Source organism: Lonchura striata, chromosome 5, assembly GCF_046129695.1.
Source record: "Lonchura striata isolate bLonStr1 chromosome 5, bLonStr1.mat, whole genome shotgun sequence".
Classification (NCBI taxonomy): domain Eukaryota; kingdom Metazoa; phylum Chordata; class Aves; order Passeriformes; family Estrildidae; genus Lonchura; species Lonchura striata.
This window is the reverse complement of record NC_134607.1, coordinates 26,213,278-26,227,883: the sequence shown is the minus strand read 5'-3', so window position 1 is coordinate 26,227,883 and position 14,606 is coordinate 26,213,278.

Here is a 14,606-nt window from a genome sequence, read left to right as displayed (position 1 = left end):
ATTCACACATAGATTTGGTACAAGCAAGTCCAACTTCCTCTGAAAGTTTAGGAGGCAAACTCTGCAATGACAGAACATTACAAGTTATAGGCAACTATAAAAACATTTGAGTGACAAAATATGCCTGTTTGCAATTCAGAGGGAGTATCAAGACAGCAATTCATGCTACAGTTTTCAGAATAACTAAACCTCAATAGCTGGGACAAAAGATTAGAAAAAAATCAGATCTCACTAAAACACCAAAGGAAGTGACCAGGTTTTAATATACAGCAAGTCCACATGTGATCTACCAGGGGCTCAGCATTTTCTCAAAGTCCAACTCTAATTGTGATCAACTCTACTGAAAATTTAAAAATTAGCACATGAATTATTTTCAAAGTCTGTTCCCTAAGAACATTTCAACAAAATTGTGGAAAAGATTGTATGAAGAGTATAGCTGTTCAAAATCATGACTTGACCCTTATGTCCATGCTGCTTAACCATAAGCTTGGGTGCAAATTTACCATATGGTAGTTAAGTCATCTGCAGAAGACACACTCTAAGTCACATCTGTCTCCTTCAGTTAGTAATATTTAGGCAGTAAGCATAAAAATGGTACTGCAATGTTATGAATCATTAAGGGTTTCTATAATGGTTTACCTCAGACTCTTTCTGAAAGTCAGCTATCTTCTGGCTGGGAATAGGTGTAAATTAATCTTTTCATCTAGGAATAAATAATTCCTTCTTAGTACAGTCTTTCTCTGATTTTCCAGTGATTCTTTCTTCTTTAATGATGTTTTAAGAAGTATCTTCAATTAAGGAGTAAACAACCCATTCTGAACTCGTTATTTCAGCTCAAGAAAAATGACTGGTTCAGTTCCTTGCAGTCAAACTATTAATTTGGACAATTATTAAGGACCAGTTAGTTACAATGCAGTTCTGAAAGATGTTATTAAAAATACATATATGAATATAACCTAAATTCTACCAGTTATATGGAAAAAGAATTTTATACTGTAATTATGATTCTATTTTTAGAGAATTATATAAATCACATTTCATTTTTAAATTGACAGGTCTGAAGAACATATGCATGAAAAAAAATTTTGTTTAGTAACCAAGAAACAAGTTTCAAGAATAATGTAACTCAAAAATATATGATATTATCCTCAGTAATTGGCAAAATCAATACCTTACTGCATGACCTACAGTATCTGTTCCTAGGGGAACAGTAAATTGAATCTACTTCAGAACAAGGAATAGTGGGAAACAGAACCCTAAACTTTTCTAGGACTGCATTTGTCATGTATGATTTATCATTATTTTTTCATTTCACAATGCAAGTGTCACTTATTGGTTTCATCTTCTGTAGAAAGCAAATTGTTTTGATGAAGGTCAACTGTATGAGTAGGGTAAAAGAGGCAGACTGGTCATGATAGTTCACTTAAATGGAAAACCATCCTACATGAATGCCATTAACAGTATCCTTCCTGATGGCAGATGTTGTGGCGCGGCCGCAGGCAGAGTATCTTAATGCAGTGACCCAAGAAGGGAGATGCTCTGAGTTTTACCTCAGGCATATTGAAATGTAAGTTTGAGTGAAGAAGACTAAATACAAGGTATTTTTCACCCTTCCTTGCACAGAAAAAGTAGACTCTAAAGAAGATATTTTAATTTGCATTGCCAATTTTGTTATAACACTTAGAATTTTTCCTTCCCCTTAACCATGTCTTACCCTATTAAGTACTCATTGTGTTAAATGTTGTTGATAGATAGAGGCCCCCATGGACTGCAGCTCAATTGGAACAAAATGAGTAAGAAGGACTTCAAGGTGTAAGAAGGTTGGGAAAAAATCCCATGGTTATTACAGTAGACTATTAACATTAAAAAATTTATTATATGTACACACAGGATGAGGAAAGGACCATGAATAAATGACCTTTATTTGGGAACTTCTTTATGGGATTAATGATATGGAGCAAAGAGCACATTGTCTGTAGAAGTGATTGGACTAGTGGAAATCGGTGCTATTGACAAAAATGGGGCACATGCACAAGAAAAATGATGAAGGGAAAGCTATGAAACCCCTACAGGACAAGAAACTGTGATGTACCTTGACTGCATTTTAAGGTTCAGTCTGATACTGACATTAACATCTTCTGTAAAAGAGAACAAAACCACAAAAATTCTAATTTTTGTAGGAAAAAATTTAAATATTTCATAATAAATCAGCGTAATGAAATCTCTTTGCTTTTGCAGAGTGCTTAGGGAGATTTACATTCCACCACAACTATCAAACTTCTATAAAATCCTATTGAGTAGCACCAGCTTTTACACAGACCGTGTTCTGAGTGGAGCTAGCACAGATCTTCATAATTTAAATATGCCTGATGTGTAGAGTAGCCACATGTGATGTAAATGATATTTAATAAGAAACCTAAAGAACTCTGCTCCCTTTCAGCCCCAAAATTCTCTTGAATGGAAAAATTTGATGATCTCCAAAATGTCAAACTCTTGTTTTCACACAGTATTAAATCAATCTCTCTCTAATGCCTTGTGCTACTCAATTTGTTTTCAGTCATGTAGTTTCCCCACCTCTTCCTACATAAATAAAAGTTTTATTAAATTATTTAATCCCTAGTAATCTCTGTCTGAGATTAAACTGCTTGTAATTCAACCACATGACTTTAGACCGTTCATGTCACCTCTAAAAGTGAGCTGTCTCCTCTGGACAACAGAACTTGCAAGATGAATTTAAGAGTCCATGTCAAAAAGAGGTAGCAGTAAAATGGAAGACTGATGCATATAAAAAAGACTAAAGCAGCTACTGGTTTATACTTTATTTCAACACTTAAATTTCTTCTGCACTAAAAGTTGCTGAATCTTTTCCCTTCATCATGATTTGTGAACAATATCAGGTGCAAAGATATTTTTTCATAATTCCAGAGGAAATGAACTCCATACACTATGGTCATACTGCAGTCTTTCTGAACTGCAATTAATTTTTTAATATATCTATTAATATATCCTTCTGGGTAACTGTGGGAGTAGCATGGGCCAGGTGTCAGCCTTGAGGTGAGCTGAGACCCTGGAGCCCTGGGTAAGGCATTCTGGGAGGGTCTGAGGTGAGGGGGGTCAGGGGTTCCTTGAGGATCCCTGATAAAAATAATTTCAACCGCTTTTCTCAAGCCAGGAGTAGCATATTATCTACCACAAGTGTACATGTGAAACTCGTTCTGTGTTGAGTCATCTTTCACCCTAAAAGGGTTGCTCCCTGGGAAAACTGAAATTCATGAAGCTAACTAAAGAATTCTGTGAATAGTTTAGTCCTTCTCCTTTCCTTTCTCATGTCCTTCCTCTTGTTCTCCTCCCAAGACACAACTCCCAAACATGGAGTATTCTGCCAAGCATGGTAGAAGTTAAAATATTAAATTCACTTTGAATTATTGAAAGAAGCAGGAAAAATTAAACCCACTTCCCCCTCCAGATCAATTGCCCAACTGCTTAACCTGCATTTGCAAAAGAGGAGACAGTGCTGGGACACAAAATGGTGCATGGAGCCACAGTGACCCATTTCAGCTTTCAGGCAACCTCTTGGGCCCTGGTTTCAGTGTTGGCAGCAGTGAGAACAAGAGAGGAAGAGTAAAGTATAAAATTGCTGAAGTGGCGTGACAAGCCTCTTTGGCAACAGTTAGTGACAGTCTGGCAGAATTAACAAGAATCAATCATGCAGTAAGTTCATCGGAAAAAGAAAATGAGAATAATAAGAGACAAGCTAAACAGTAGCTCAATAAGGTGGAAAGGCAGATTCTCAACAGGCTGGTGAGAAGCAGTTGATGGAGGATATTACAGCCACTGAGGCAGAATTATGGCAAGTAATTAAGCATAGGGGCATTGTCAGAAGGTGGGTTTGAGCTGGGAAAACTGTGCGGTTCAAATGTGGGAATAGCTCTTGTCAATGCTTATTCCAGCAGAGCTCAGCAAGAGGGTGATCAAAGCTGTCAGGATGCAAGAAAGATTCTGATTAACCCCTGGGTGGTTAGATATATTTTTTAACTACTGTGCCATGTACAGATCCGCTGTCTTGCAGTAGAACGTGGCTCAATAGGGTTTATAACCTTTAACAGCAGAAGGACTTTCATATCCCTATTTCTGTATCTTTACATTAAAACTTATTTTTACCTGCCTCATACAACATCATTACATGATCTTATATCAATGTTTAATCTCCATTTCATCCACAATAGTCTCACCTGCTTCAAGAAGGTAGTCGTAAAACCCTTAAAGGTATATATCCAAAGGGTAACTTTGGATATATAAAGAAACAAAAGGAAGATAGTATATAACCTAATAGCAAAATAAGGATTCCAACTTCTGTTTACTTGCATTTAAAATGTTTGATTGTTTTAATAACACACTCACTGGCAAACTTCTAATTTGGATCTATTATCTTCCTCATTAAAATTCCAGTGGCAGGGTGAGCACATGGGCTGCTTATTATACAGGAGTTCATTATCAAAATCTACCAGAGATTGATTATCAATAAAGTGTTTTTCATTTCCTTAGAACTCTCATCACAGCACTCTTTTTATTTATTATCCTTCCACTCTCTTTTCTTTATCTAATCAGCCAGTGTTGAATCAGCTGCTAAGTATTCAAGAGCAAATGGTTTCTTCAGCCTCATAACCATTACAAGTCAGTAGGAGCTATCCTTCAGACCAATTGTTCTGCTTAAGATCCAGCTCTGCTTTCATTTTTAAGTCCTTATACATCAAGAGTGTAATGATACCAAATGACGACCAAATGTTTTTCAGTTAGATATAGAAAACACACTTCAAACAAAGAATTTATCCTTCCAATCTAGAAAGTGTAGACATGCACACTGGAACCCTCCTCCTCACCAACTGGGGAGATCAGGTACTGCCCTCCCTGAATTTCTGCTGGGAGAGAGAGGGGCTGGAGAAGGAACCCAGGCAAGCTGCAGCTATATCCCAGCTAGATGGCTGAGGTTGAGCTGCACACAGCTGGTCTCTCTGGGTGCCTGTCTGATTAACAAGGGTGTTTTAGCAAACAACACATGGCAGTTCCTGTTCATCTGCAATCAATGAAATGGAAATAAGCCTGCTCCAGGGCTGTGATGGGTAGGAAACAAGAAGAAATCAGGGGCAACATTTAGACAACATCTTTTGTACTTAAAAGTTGTCAAAGGTCATATCAATAAGTTATGGAAAGAGGAAGTGCTGGGCCCTCTTTTTAGTGGAAAAGAGGGAAAATAATTCAGGAGGCTTCAAGATCAGATCAGATCACCCTGTGGTATTAAACCAGGGAAATACTTCATTTATCACCTATTTGGGCTGAAAATACCAGAGGGAACTGAGATGACTGGAAAATTTTACTAGCTCTGGTAAAGCCCATTTATATGACAAGGTAGATGCATTCTTTGAGTCTTACTACTAGTAGGTGGAGCTAAAATAAGAGATAACTACCTCCATCTACAAACTAGAGAGGGAAAAACCTAATTTCTGCTCTAGGATTTCTATCTCAGATATTCTTATTTACATGAAGTGTAGTGCAGAATGCACTACACTTCATGTAAATAAGAACAGCTGAGATGAAAATTCATTACTCTGAACTTTCCATGTTACAACTAACGAGATTCAAAACTAATAACGACTAGGCTGACTTAACTGATAATGAACTGCTCAAAGCACACTCTCATAGACATATTGTCTAGCTAAAGGCTGCCCAAAACTTTCTAGCTAAACCTGTTTTCTCAAATCTATCTTTCTAAAGTAATTGTCTCAGTTCCCTGCCTCACCTTTTAGCTTTACTAGAAATAACCCTGCAACCCTGTCATGTGTGTTGTCCTGCTGTAGATCTAGAGAAGTAAATTTCCTTTACATTTGGAAAGCTGTTATTTTTCTTCTTGTATCTTGGACCACAAGTCCAGACAGAGTGGGTAAAATACTCAATTTAATGTTCTTAAGAAAAATTTAGGAGTCGTATATAAACATAAAAACTGAGAGAGGAAGGATCCAGCTCCAGAAAAGGTGCATAAAGTGAAACACCTTTATTTTTTCAGCTGTTTTTTTATATGTAGGTTGTCAAGGAAAGTTTTTTGTAAGCAGATGTTTTCTCAGCATTGAAAAAGCCTTCTCATATAATATGCAAATAACCAACACAGTAGTTTCTAGCTAAAATGTTAAAATTATAAAATTTTACCAGCATAAAATACAATTGCACAGAAAAAGGCCATAGGTAGTTCATACTAGCTGAAATAAGAACAGTAAACTATATAAACTAAAGCCTGAGGGCTCAAACTGATCAATGCTGGAAGCCAAAGAGGATTTATATCCTCTTACATAATATTTTATTCCTGTCTAGATATCCTGTGAGCTTTTTCTGCCCTCTTTGACAAGCTAGTAGGCTTGATGAATCATTGTTTGTTTTCTGATTTGGCAATTCCCATGTTCTTATAAAGAAAATAACGTATGACAAGGTCAAGAATATGAACACAATTATAAAGGAAGCTTGACAGATCAGATAAAATTTCTGGGGTATAAAGGGAAAAAAGTAAATAAGGACTTTGAGAACAGATATTAGTGAATATAGTAGGAATACAAGACAAAAAAAGACAGCTTCAGTCCTGTGCCTTCAGGAAAGGCACAGCAGTCAGTTATTTGTCAGCAATAGGAAAAGAGAGGAGATGTAAGCATTGCTACCTAGCTGCAAACTAAACTAGGAATGGTGACGTACACAATCATTGTCGAGATTTTTTTTTAACTAGACCAAATTTGAATGAAAGCAAGAAAAAAAAACAAAAAGGAATGAAATTCTGAGCAAACATAATTGCAAATAAATCAAAACTGATGTCAGCCCACTTACATGCCATGCTCCCTGGTGTTCAAAAATGTGTGCAAGCCAAGGGCACAGAGTTTGTCAGGAAATGAAAGACTGAGATGAGTAGATTCAGAATGAAGAAAAATAATCAGAAACTGCATATCAGGTTTCAGGTAAGTAAAGAAAATAAAGTCTTCTTGAATAAAAAGCAATTTACAAGTGAGCAGAAGAAAAATAAAAGATGATCTGAGGAACATCAAGTCTTTGGAACAAGAGGGGAAAAGTTCAATAAAAATTAAATTCTTTTGATATATATTACAGGAAATATGAAAGGATTTGGGTGACAGTGAGAGATGGACATACAGGAAGAAGGTGTAGAGGAGAGAGAAGAGCTGAGGTAGAAAGAGGATGGTGTAGCAGTCCAGATGCTGTGCGTGGGACTGTGATGAATAGCATCTGTTTAATTTTCTGGTTTGCAGTTAGTTTTTTATGTTCCTTTTAAAAATCTGTGGCTGGTGGCAGGCAAGGAGACTGCTTGTCTGCCTTGCCTTGACTACTTTACCACTGGGCTTTGGCAATAGAGGAGCATTTCACAGATAGGGCAGTTGCTTCTTTTCTGACAGCACTGAACTTGCTCAGCGGGGAAAAGGTGAAGGAGAACAGAGCTCAGCATCTGGGAAGGGACAGACTTGGCAGGCAGGGAATGGCTAAGGGAGAAAGAGGTGGAGGAGAGCAGAAAATACACATGTAGTCCAGAGCTAAAGAAAAGGGAATTTTCTGAGGTACTTGGTGGGACGGTAGAAGCTGATCCAAAGCAGCAGGCTATTTAAATGTTCTAGACTAAAAACAGAGCTGGAAGGAAAATCCTGTCCAGACCAGTACAGGAGATGAAGGTTTGTAATATTTTGTTTTCAGCCCTTTATGAGTTTCTCACTTGAAAAAAATACTTACTGTTCTGTTCTAATAAAAAAATAGTGTTAGAAGTTCAATGTATTCTGATACATTTTGCAGTAGCCCCTTTAAGAAACAGAGGCAGAATATGGCTTTACTTCAGGGTGAGGACATATTCAGCTCAGTTTCTAGTACCAGTGCAGACATTTTAGGGGAACTTGTGTAATATAATTTTTTTTTCCTGCTTTAGTCTAAAGCTGCTTCAGTCCAAATATTGTCTATATATATAGACAATATATAGTCAGTGTATGACAATAAACCCTTGCTTAATTCTGGAAATTGCATATATCCATATACGTATAAAGAAACTACCTTTGTGTGCCCTTTAAGAATTTATCCAGTTTCTCTCATTTGATACTTCTGGAATAGCTTTTCTATTAACAAAAATACCCTAGGTTTTACATGTTGTATAACACAATATTAGTGCTAGTGAAGGTATGTACAAAATACGAATATTTGGGAATATGAAGTGCCTTAAAGAAGAAGTTAAATTTTAAGAAGGGTGAGGGAGCACTGGAAATGGAGTGCCTGTAGCTTTGTTGCTTCTGCCAGTTAGAAGTGATGATTCCTGCAGTTACACACTGTCAGCAGTGAAAACAGGGAGAAAACAGGATCTGCCATGGGCTAATCCAGACCTTGTGTCCTTCCATTCTGAAAATCCAAAGGAAGACTCAATGCGTTCTTTAAGCTCCTTCATAAGACCACTCTGAGCTGTAAGTTATCTGAGGACTCCATTCTCTCTTCAGCAGAAAGAGATAAAAAAGGGTTAATTCCTTATCCTAATGAGAGCTACTGGCAGCATGCACATCCTGGCTTATGTACCTGCAGCAATGGAAGACACCTTGCCAGTGAGAATGCTTCTCTGGTCAAATGCAAAGGGTACATGAATAATAATTTTGTTGCATTATTATAGACTGCACTGTGAAACCTGAACTGCATTTGTGAGACTACAACAAAGTAATGCACTTTCTCAAAACCCAAGAAATATATGCATGAGCTCATCATCTCAACAGCGATGCCTACAGTTAGTAGGCATCATGGTTAACTGCTAGTGAGGTGAGCAAAACAGGATGCTGAAATACTGTGGTGTGATTTAGCCAACCATATAGGTGAAATGCAAGAGGTACTTTTGTGTACTGAAACACAGTGCAGGCACTTAACTTATATCCTTGTAGTAGAGTTCAGCCTGTTCAGTAACAAAACTATTTAAGGAAGGAAAGCTGATATCTGTTTCATGAGATCACAGTGCAATTTCACTTCTTAGTGCCTCTGGCTCTGTTTTGGTGTGGATGTTGTTTAGGAAAGAATTCTGATAAGTAGGCTGAAGAAATGCAGCATATTAATATGTTAAGAAAAGTGACATATTGAATTATGTGTACATTGCATTAGCAGACACTATCTCCATATCACCAGGCAGTGTGTCGCACCTGCTTTGAGACTTTTTTTAGTTGCTCAGTTATAAACAAAGGGAGTAAAATTTTTTAAATGTGAACCTGTATTTCACCTATAAAACAGGCAATTTTGTGCCTAACAGGCCATACAAATGCACTCTCATGTTCTTGAGGATTTTCTGAGCACAAACACTATTATGGACCTAACTGAGATTGAAGTGACAAATGGTACAGCCTGAAGCCATGTTATCTATTTATAATAATAATCTTTCCCTCTTGAAAGCTGTATCCAACCCATTATATGATTTCAAGGTAAAATTAAGGAAATGTGTTTCCTGAAATGGAGTTTAGGTCGATCCAGCCAAAGTTGGCTGGATGAAAGATCATTTCAGTCCTTTATTGCAGTCTGAATTTGCAGGGAAACACCATCCTTTGAACCCAAGACCTGTGCAACTGGAGAATGGAATAAGCTATAATAAATTGTGTTACTCTATTAAGGGCTAAGAATCTTTCAAGCAGCTGCAGCTAGTGCCTTGCTTTTTAATTATGTAAAATACCATCTTTAAACATAGAGAAAAGCTTTATTCATGACCTGTCCTTCTGTCACAAAAATGTGTATTATTGCTGAATTCAAAGGCATTATTTTTCATGACCCATTTCAGGCCAGAAGTTCACAAGTGCTTTAAGCTGGCATTTGCCAGCATTGACCTTAAGAAAATTGCCCTGTTGACTTCCTCCATTTCTGCTGACTTCTTCCACTTCTCCTGCCTGCTGTTGCATTTCTCCACCCTGGCACAAAGATATGTGCAGCTGAGTGTCAGACTCGGGCAAGGAGGTAAAGCAAGCTCAACTTGAAGTGGGAGAGGGGACAAAATGCTCATTACATTACTGCATGAGAAATGTAAGCACAAGGATGAAGGCAATGAACTAACAGATCATGCAGAAACTGCTGGGGAAGGGTGTTCAGCAAGGCTGGTGCTTTGAGTGCCAGTGCCAGCTCCTGAAATTACAGTGTGTGATTATCCTGCTCTTGCCAGTGACACTCAGGACCCTTCTCCTTGCCTCCACTGAGAAATCTTCAAATGCTGAGAGAAGCAGGCTAGACACAGCCCTAACCATGTAAATTAACCTGGAGAAGAGGAGGCTTAGAGGTGACATTATTGCTCTCTACAGCTTCCTGAACGGAGGTTGTAGATAGGTGAGGGTCGATCTCTTCCACTGGGCAGCAACTGGCAGAGCAAGAGGACATAGTCACAAGCTATGTCAGGGAAGGTATAGGTGGACATTAGGAAACAAATTTTCACCAAAAGAATAATAAAGTACTGGAATTGTCTTCCCAAGCAGGTGGTAGAATCACAATCTCTGGATGTGCTTAAAAAAAGACTGGACATGGCATTTAGTGCTATACTCTAGTTGAGGTGTTAGGGCATAGGGTGGACTTGATGATCTTAGAGGTCTCTTCCAACCTCATTAATCTGTGATTCTGTGATTCTGTGAAATATGTGCCTCAAGCATTTCTTAAATCAGTTCTAGATACTTCTAAAACTACAGGAAATCTGTAATTTACATCCTACAGAATTTTCATTTGCACACTGAAAACAAGTCTATTTGCTTTAGAGTTGTCAAAGAAAAATGTCAGTTATTTACTGTTAGATTGATGTTAACTCTGTCCTAGGACTTTCTTTTTTGCTCTTCTGCAAGAGTAATTGTGGCAATATAATACAACTTTGGTCCAATCTAAGAGATGTGTGCAGTGTAAGCATGAGGTGTGTTGTATCCTGTGCTTCCAAATGGAAAGTAAGTAAACATCCTACATCATAATTTGTTCAGAAAAAGCATCGCATGAATTCTCTGTGGGCAATATTCCACATTTTGTCTCCCATTCCAGCACACCAGAGGAACAGCTCTGCTGGAGAATTGCATGTCTAAGAAGGTAAAGCAGAATTTCTAATAACTATTTTAATAAGTATTCTATTTCACATTATTTTCTTTTTTTAATGGATATGAGTTCAGAAAAGAGTATCTTATATTTCTATGAGATAAAATAGGAGTGGGAGCAAATACTCATCAAAAGCCGATCGGTCAGGACATGCCTAGTTTGGAGTAGATATTACCTAAGGAGAAAACCTTTTGTTTCTCTAGGAGGGAAAGGGAAAAATATTTAGTGAAACAGAAAACCTGCATGATGATTTCATTATGTCAGGTCAGTGATCCAGTTTGATGGACTAGGACACTTAGTACCAACAAATCTTCTGGCTAAACATGCAAAGGAGGAGGTTACTCACCCTTCCAGGCTTATTTAAAAAGACTGCAGGCATCATGGAGCCTTTTAAGGACAGTTAAAGATGGTAGTTGTCTTTGCTGGTCACATATAGTTAGGTAACTTGTTGCCTGGAAACACAATCCCAGTGGTTTATACACTATAAAGAGTCTATTTAAAAGTTGTCTTTGCTCCAAATTTTAGGTATTCTCTTATTTTCAGCTTTTGCCTCCTATAAGGCAACTCCTCTATGTTTTATAAATTAGCTATAAAAGACATTACACTGATTAAATCCTTTCATAAAAGTAACCCTTAGTAAAAATAACTCATGGTAGGAATGAGTACTTGGAAAAGCACAACTAATTTAGAAGTGGTGTAAAGGACTGAGCATCCTTTTGTCCATCCTTTCTTGATTGACTGAGTAACAGAAAGGTGTGGGATAAAGTAAAAACCACTTTAAAGTGCCCAGGAGGTAAAAATGAGGAAAATAAAATAGCGGTGGAAAGCTATTAAGGGAGCTGGCTGCAGGCAGCACACTTGTGTTTGCATAAGGGCTGTCCTTCAGACAGGCTCGTCAGCCTGCTTGGCCCTTTATAGAACATCAGAGACTCAGAGGCTCAATTTAAAATAAAACCTGATCAAACACTGGATGTAATCTATGCCTACCCTGAAGTGAAGGGAAATACTCCTGAGGAATAAGCTATGTGCTGTTTCTGAATTACAAACACCTCAGCCCAGATTACAAAGAGACAAGGTGCTCGGTCTCACAGCCCCATTTTAGGAACTTGGCTCCCTATCTGAAGAGATGCCTCAAGAAAGGATCACAAAATAAACCTGCTGAAGGGGAAGCTGCTTATCTAGCCCAAAGGAGACAGAACAGGTTTTTCCTTTTTTTCTTCCTGTTCTCCTTCCTTTTTATCTCTTCCCATCTGGAGAAATCTGTCTGAGATACTTACTGCCCAAGGGTAAATATTTCTTCCCTGAAAATAGCAGGTTTTCATGCAGTTTCATGGTATTTTTTCATTCCCTTCATCTCTGCATATTTTGAAACTAAAATTTCCAAACTACCTCCCTAGAGGAGACTGAAGTGCTGGCCAGGTTGAGGACAGGCTGTAAGGACTTAAAGAGCCCATCTCAAAACACTGTTCCACAGAAGGACGTTGCCATAAGAAAAGCCACCACAGCAGGTACTTGAAATAAGCACAGAGGGGAGGAATTTGCAATAGGAAGGTGCTAATTCCCAGTCTGGTGAGGCAAGATCCGGTTCGCACATCCTGGTTAATGTATCCAGACAAAAATTCCCACTGTGGCAAACTGTGAGGAAGGAGGCAACTGCTCATACACATATTACCCAAGTTAAAGGGACAGCATCTGCAACAATCATGTGGATACCCAGAACTTGGGCTGTATAAAGGTGGCACCCACAGAAGAATGACTCCAGGGCCCCCAGCACTGGGAAGCCCAGGGTGAAGAACTGGATGTCACTGGATCCATGGGTGGTGCCTATCCTCTGCTTGATCTGTCTCTGCCCCCACCCTGACAACCTTCTCTATTTCTTTCTATCTCTCTATATCACTATGGAATAAAACCCATATTATTGAATTTGGCATATGGTCTCATTTGCACCTTACTTTGGGCAGAGGCACCTTTCACTGACCAAATCAGCACCAGCTCTTACCCTTGTCGCAGTCACAGCACAGCCCTGGCTGAAAAACCAACCAAGGCACAAAGAAAACTCCCTGCAATGAAACTGAATTGCTACTACACCACAAGGGAATGTGCTGCAGAGGGGGTCTCTGGCATTTCAGATCCTAGTGCAAGCATTTTACTACATACTGCACAATATATCAACACTCCTCAGAAAAGGACTGCAACTTAGGATTTTCCTTTCCCTTCTTTCAAGTGAGGATCCAAATTTCTGATCCAAGAGCTAGGCTGAGAGCATGTCTAATACACCAAATATGCATGCTGAGACAGATGGCACAGCATCCACTTTGTGAAACGTGAAAGCACTCAGGTGTAACACAGATGCCAAAATGCTCGATATTGTCAAATATAAGGCATCTGTGAGCATGCACAGAGGCGAAGTTCCATGTTTCTATAGCACATAGGGTTATCCAGCAGCTGAGCAAAATGCTTTGGGATTTAGTCATCAAACAGTACTTACGTCTTTCACAGCAATATAGGATTTGATCTTCAAACCCCTGAGTAGGATTATTGTTTGATACTTTGTCTCTGGCCCATCTGGAGCCTGCCATTATAGCTTCCTCTGGGACAAACCATTTTCAACATGTGGAATCTGCCCCCAGAAAAGAATTAAGCTCATTTAATTTGCAGGATTAGAAATCAGTCTACAGGACTGTTTTGTGATGAATGGATAGGTGTGGTACAGATTCCAAAGTAGCAGACAAGTCTGTAGACTAATTGCAACATGAATTAGCAGCTATTATCTTGTTATCTGGCTTATTGTGCACTCCAGACCAAAGACTCAAATGCATTTGTATATTCTCTCCCACAGTACTGACACATTTCATGTCCCAGACATGGTTTCCCTTTTCTGCACACAGGAGGAAATGGGTACCTTGGTCGGCTTGGAACTGCTGCAGCAGCGCTGCAAGTGTGGAGGGAGGTTAACAAAACAGTAATGCTGAGCTGAAACCTGTATCTGAAGTATTTTGTGCAAAGGGAGTCTGAAAATATTTCTTAGGGTGAGGTATTCATATCAGTCTTGATATACAGATCTTTCATTTACTGGGGAGGGGGAGGGATTGTGCACATATTTGTATTTAATACAATAAATTCAGGTGGGAAGGGACCTCAGGATGTCTCTAGGCAAACCTCCTCAGACCAGTGTCAGTTCTTAGATAAGACCAGGTTACTGAGGGCTTTATCTAGCTGAGTCTTGAAAAACTAAAAGGATAAAGATCACATATATTCTGTGGGCAAACCAGGACAACCTTTTTTCATTGTCCACACAGAGAAAAAGATTTTCCTTTTTTCCTTTCTTCCTTTTCCATCTGAACATCCCTGTTTCAGCTCATGCCTGTTGTCTCTAATCCTCCTTCCCTTTCCTGCTGTGCAGGACCTGGCTCCACCTCCTCAGTGGCTTCCTGCATGCACCTGGAGTGGCTCTTTAATCCACCAGAAACGATCCCTGCTCCAGGCCAGGCAAGCCCAGCTCCCTC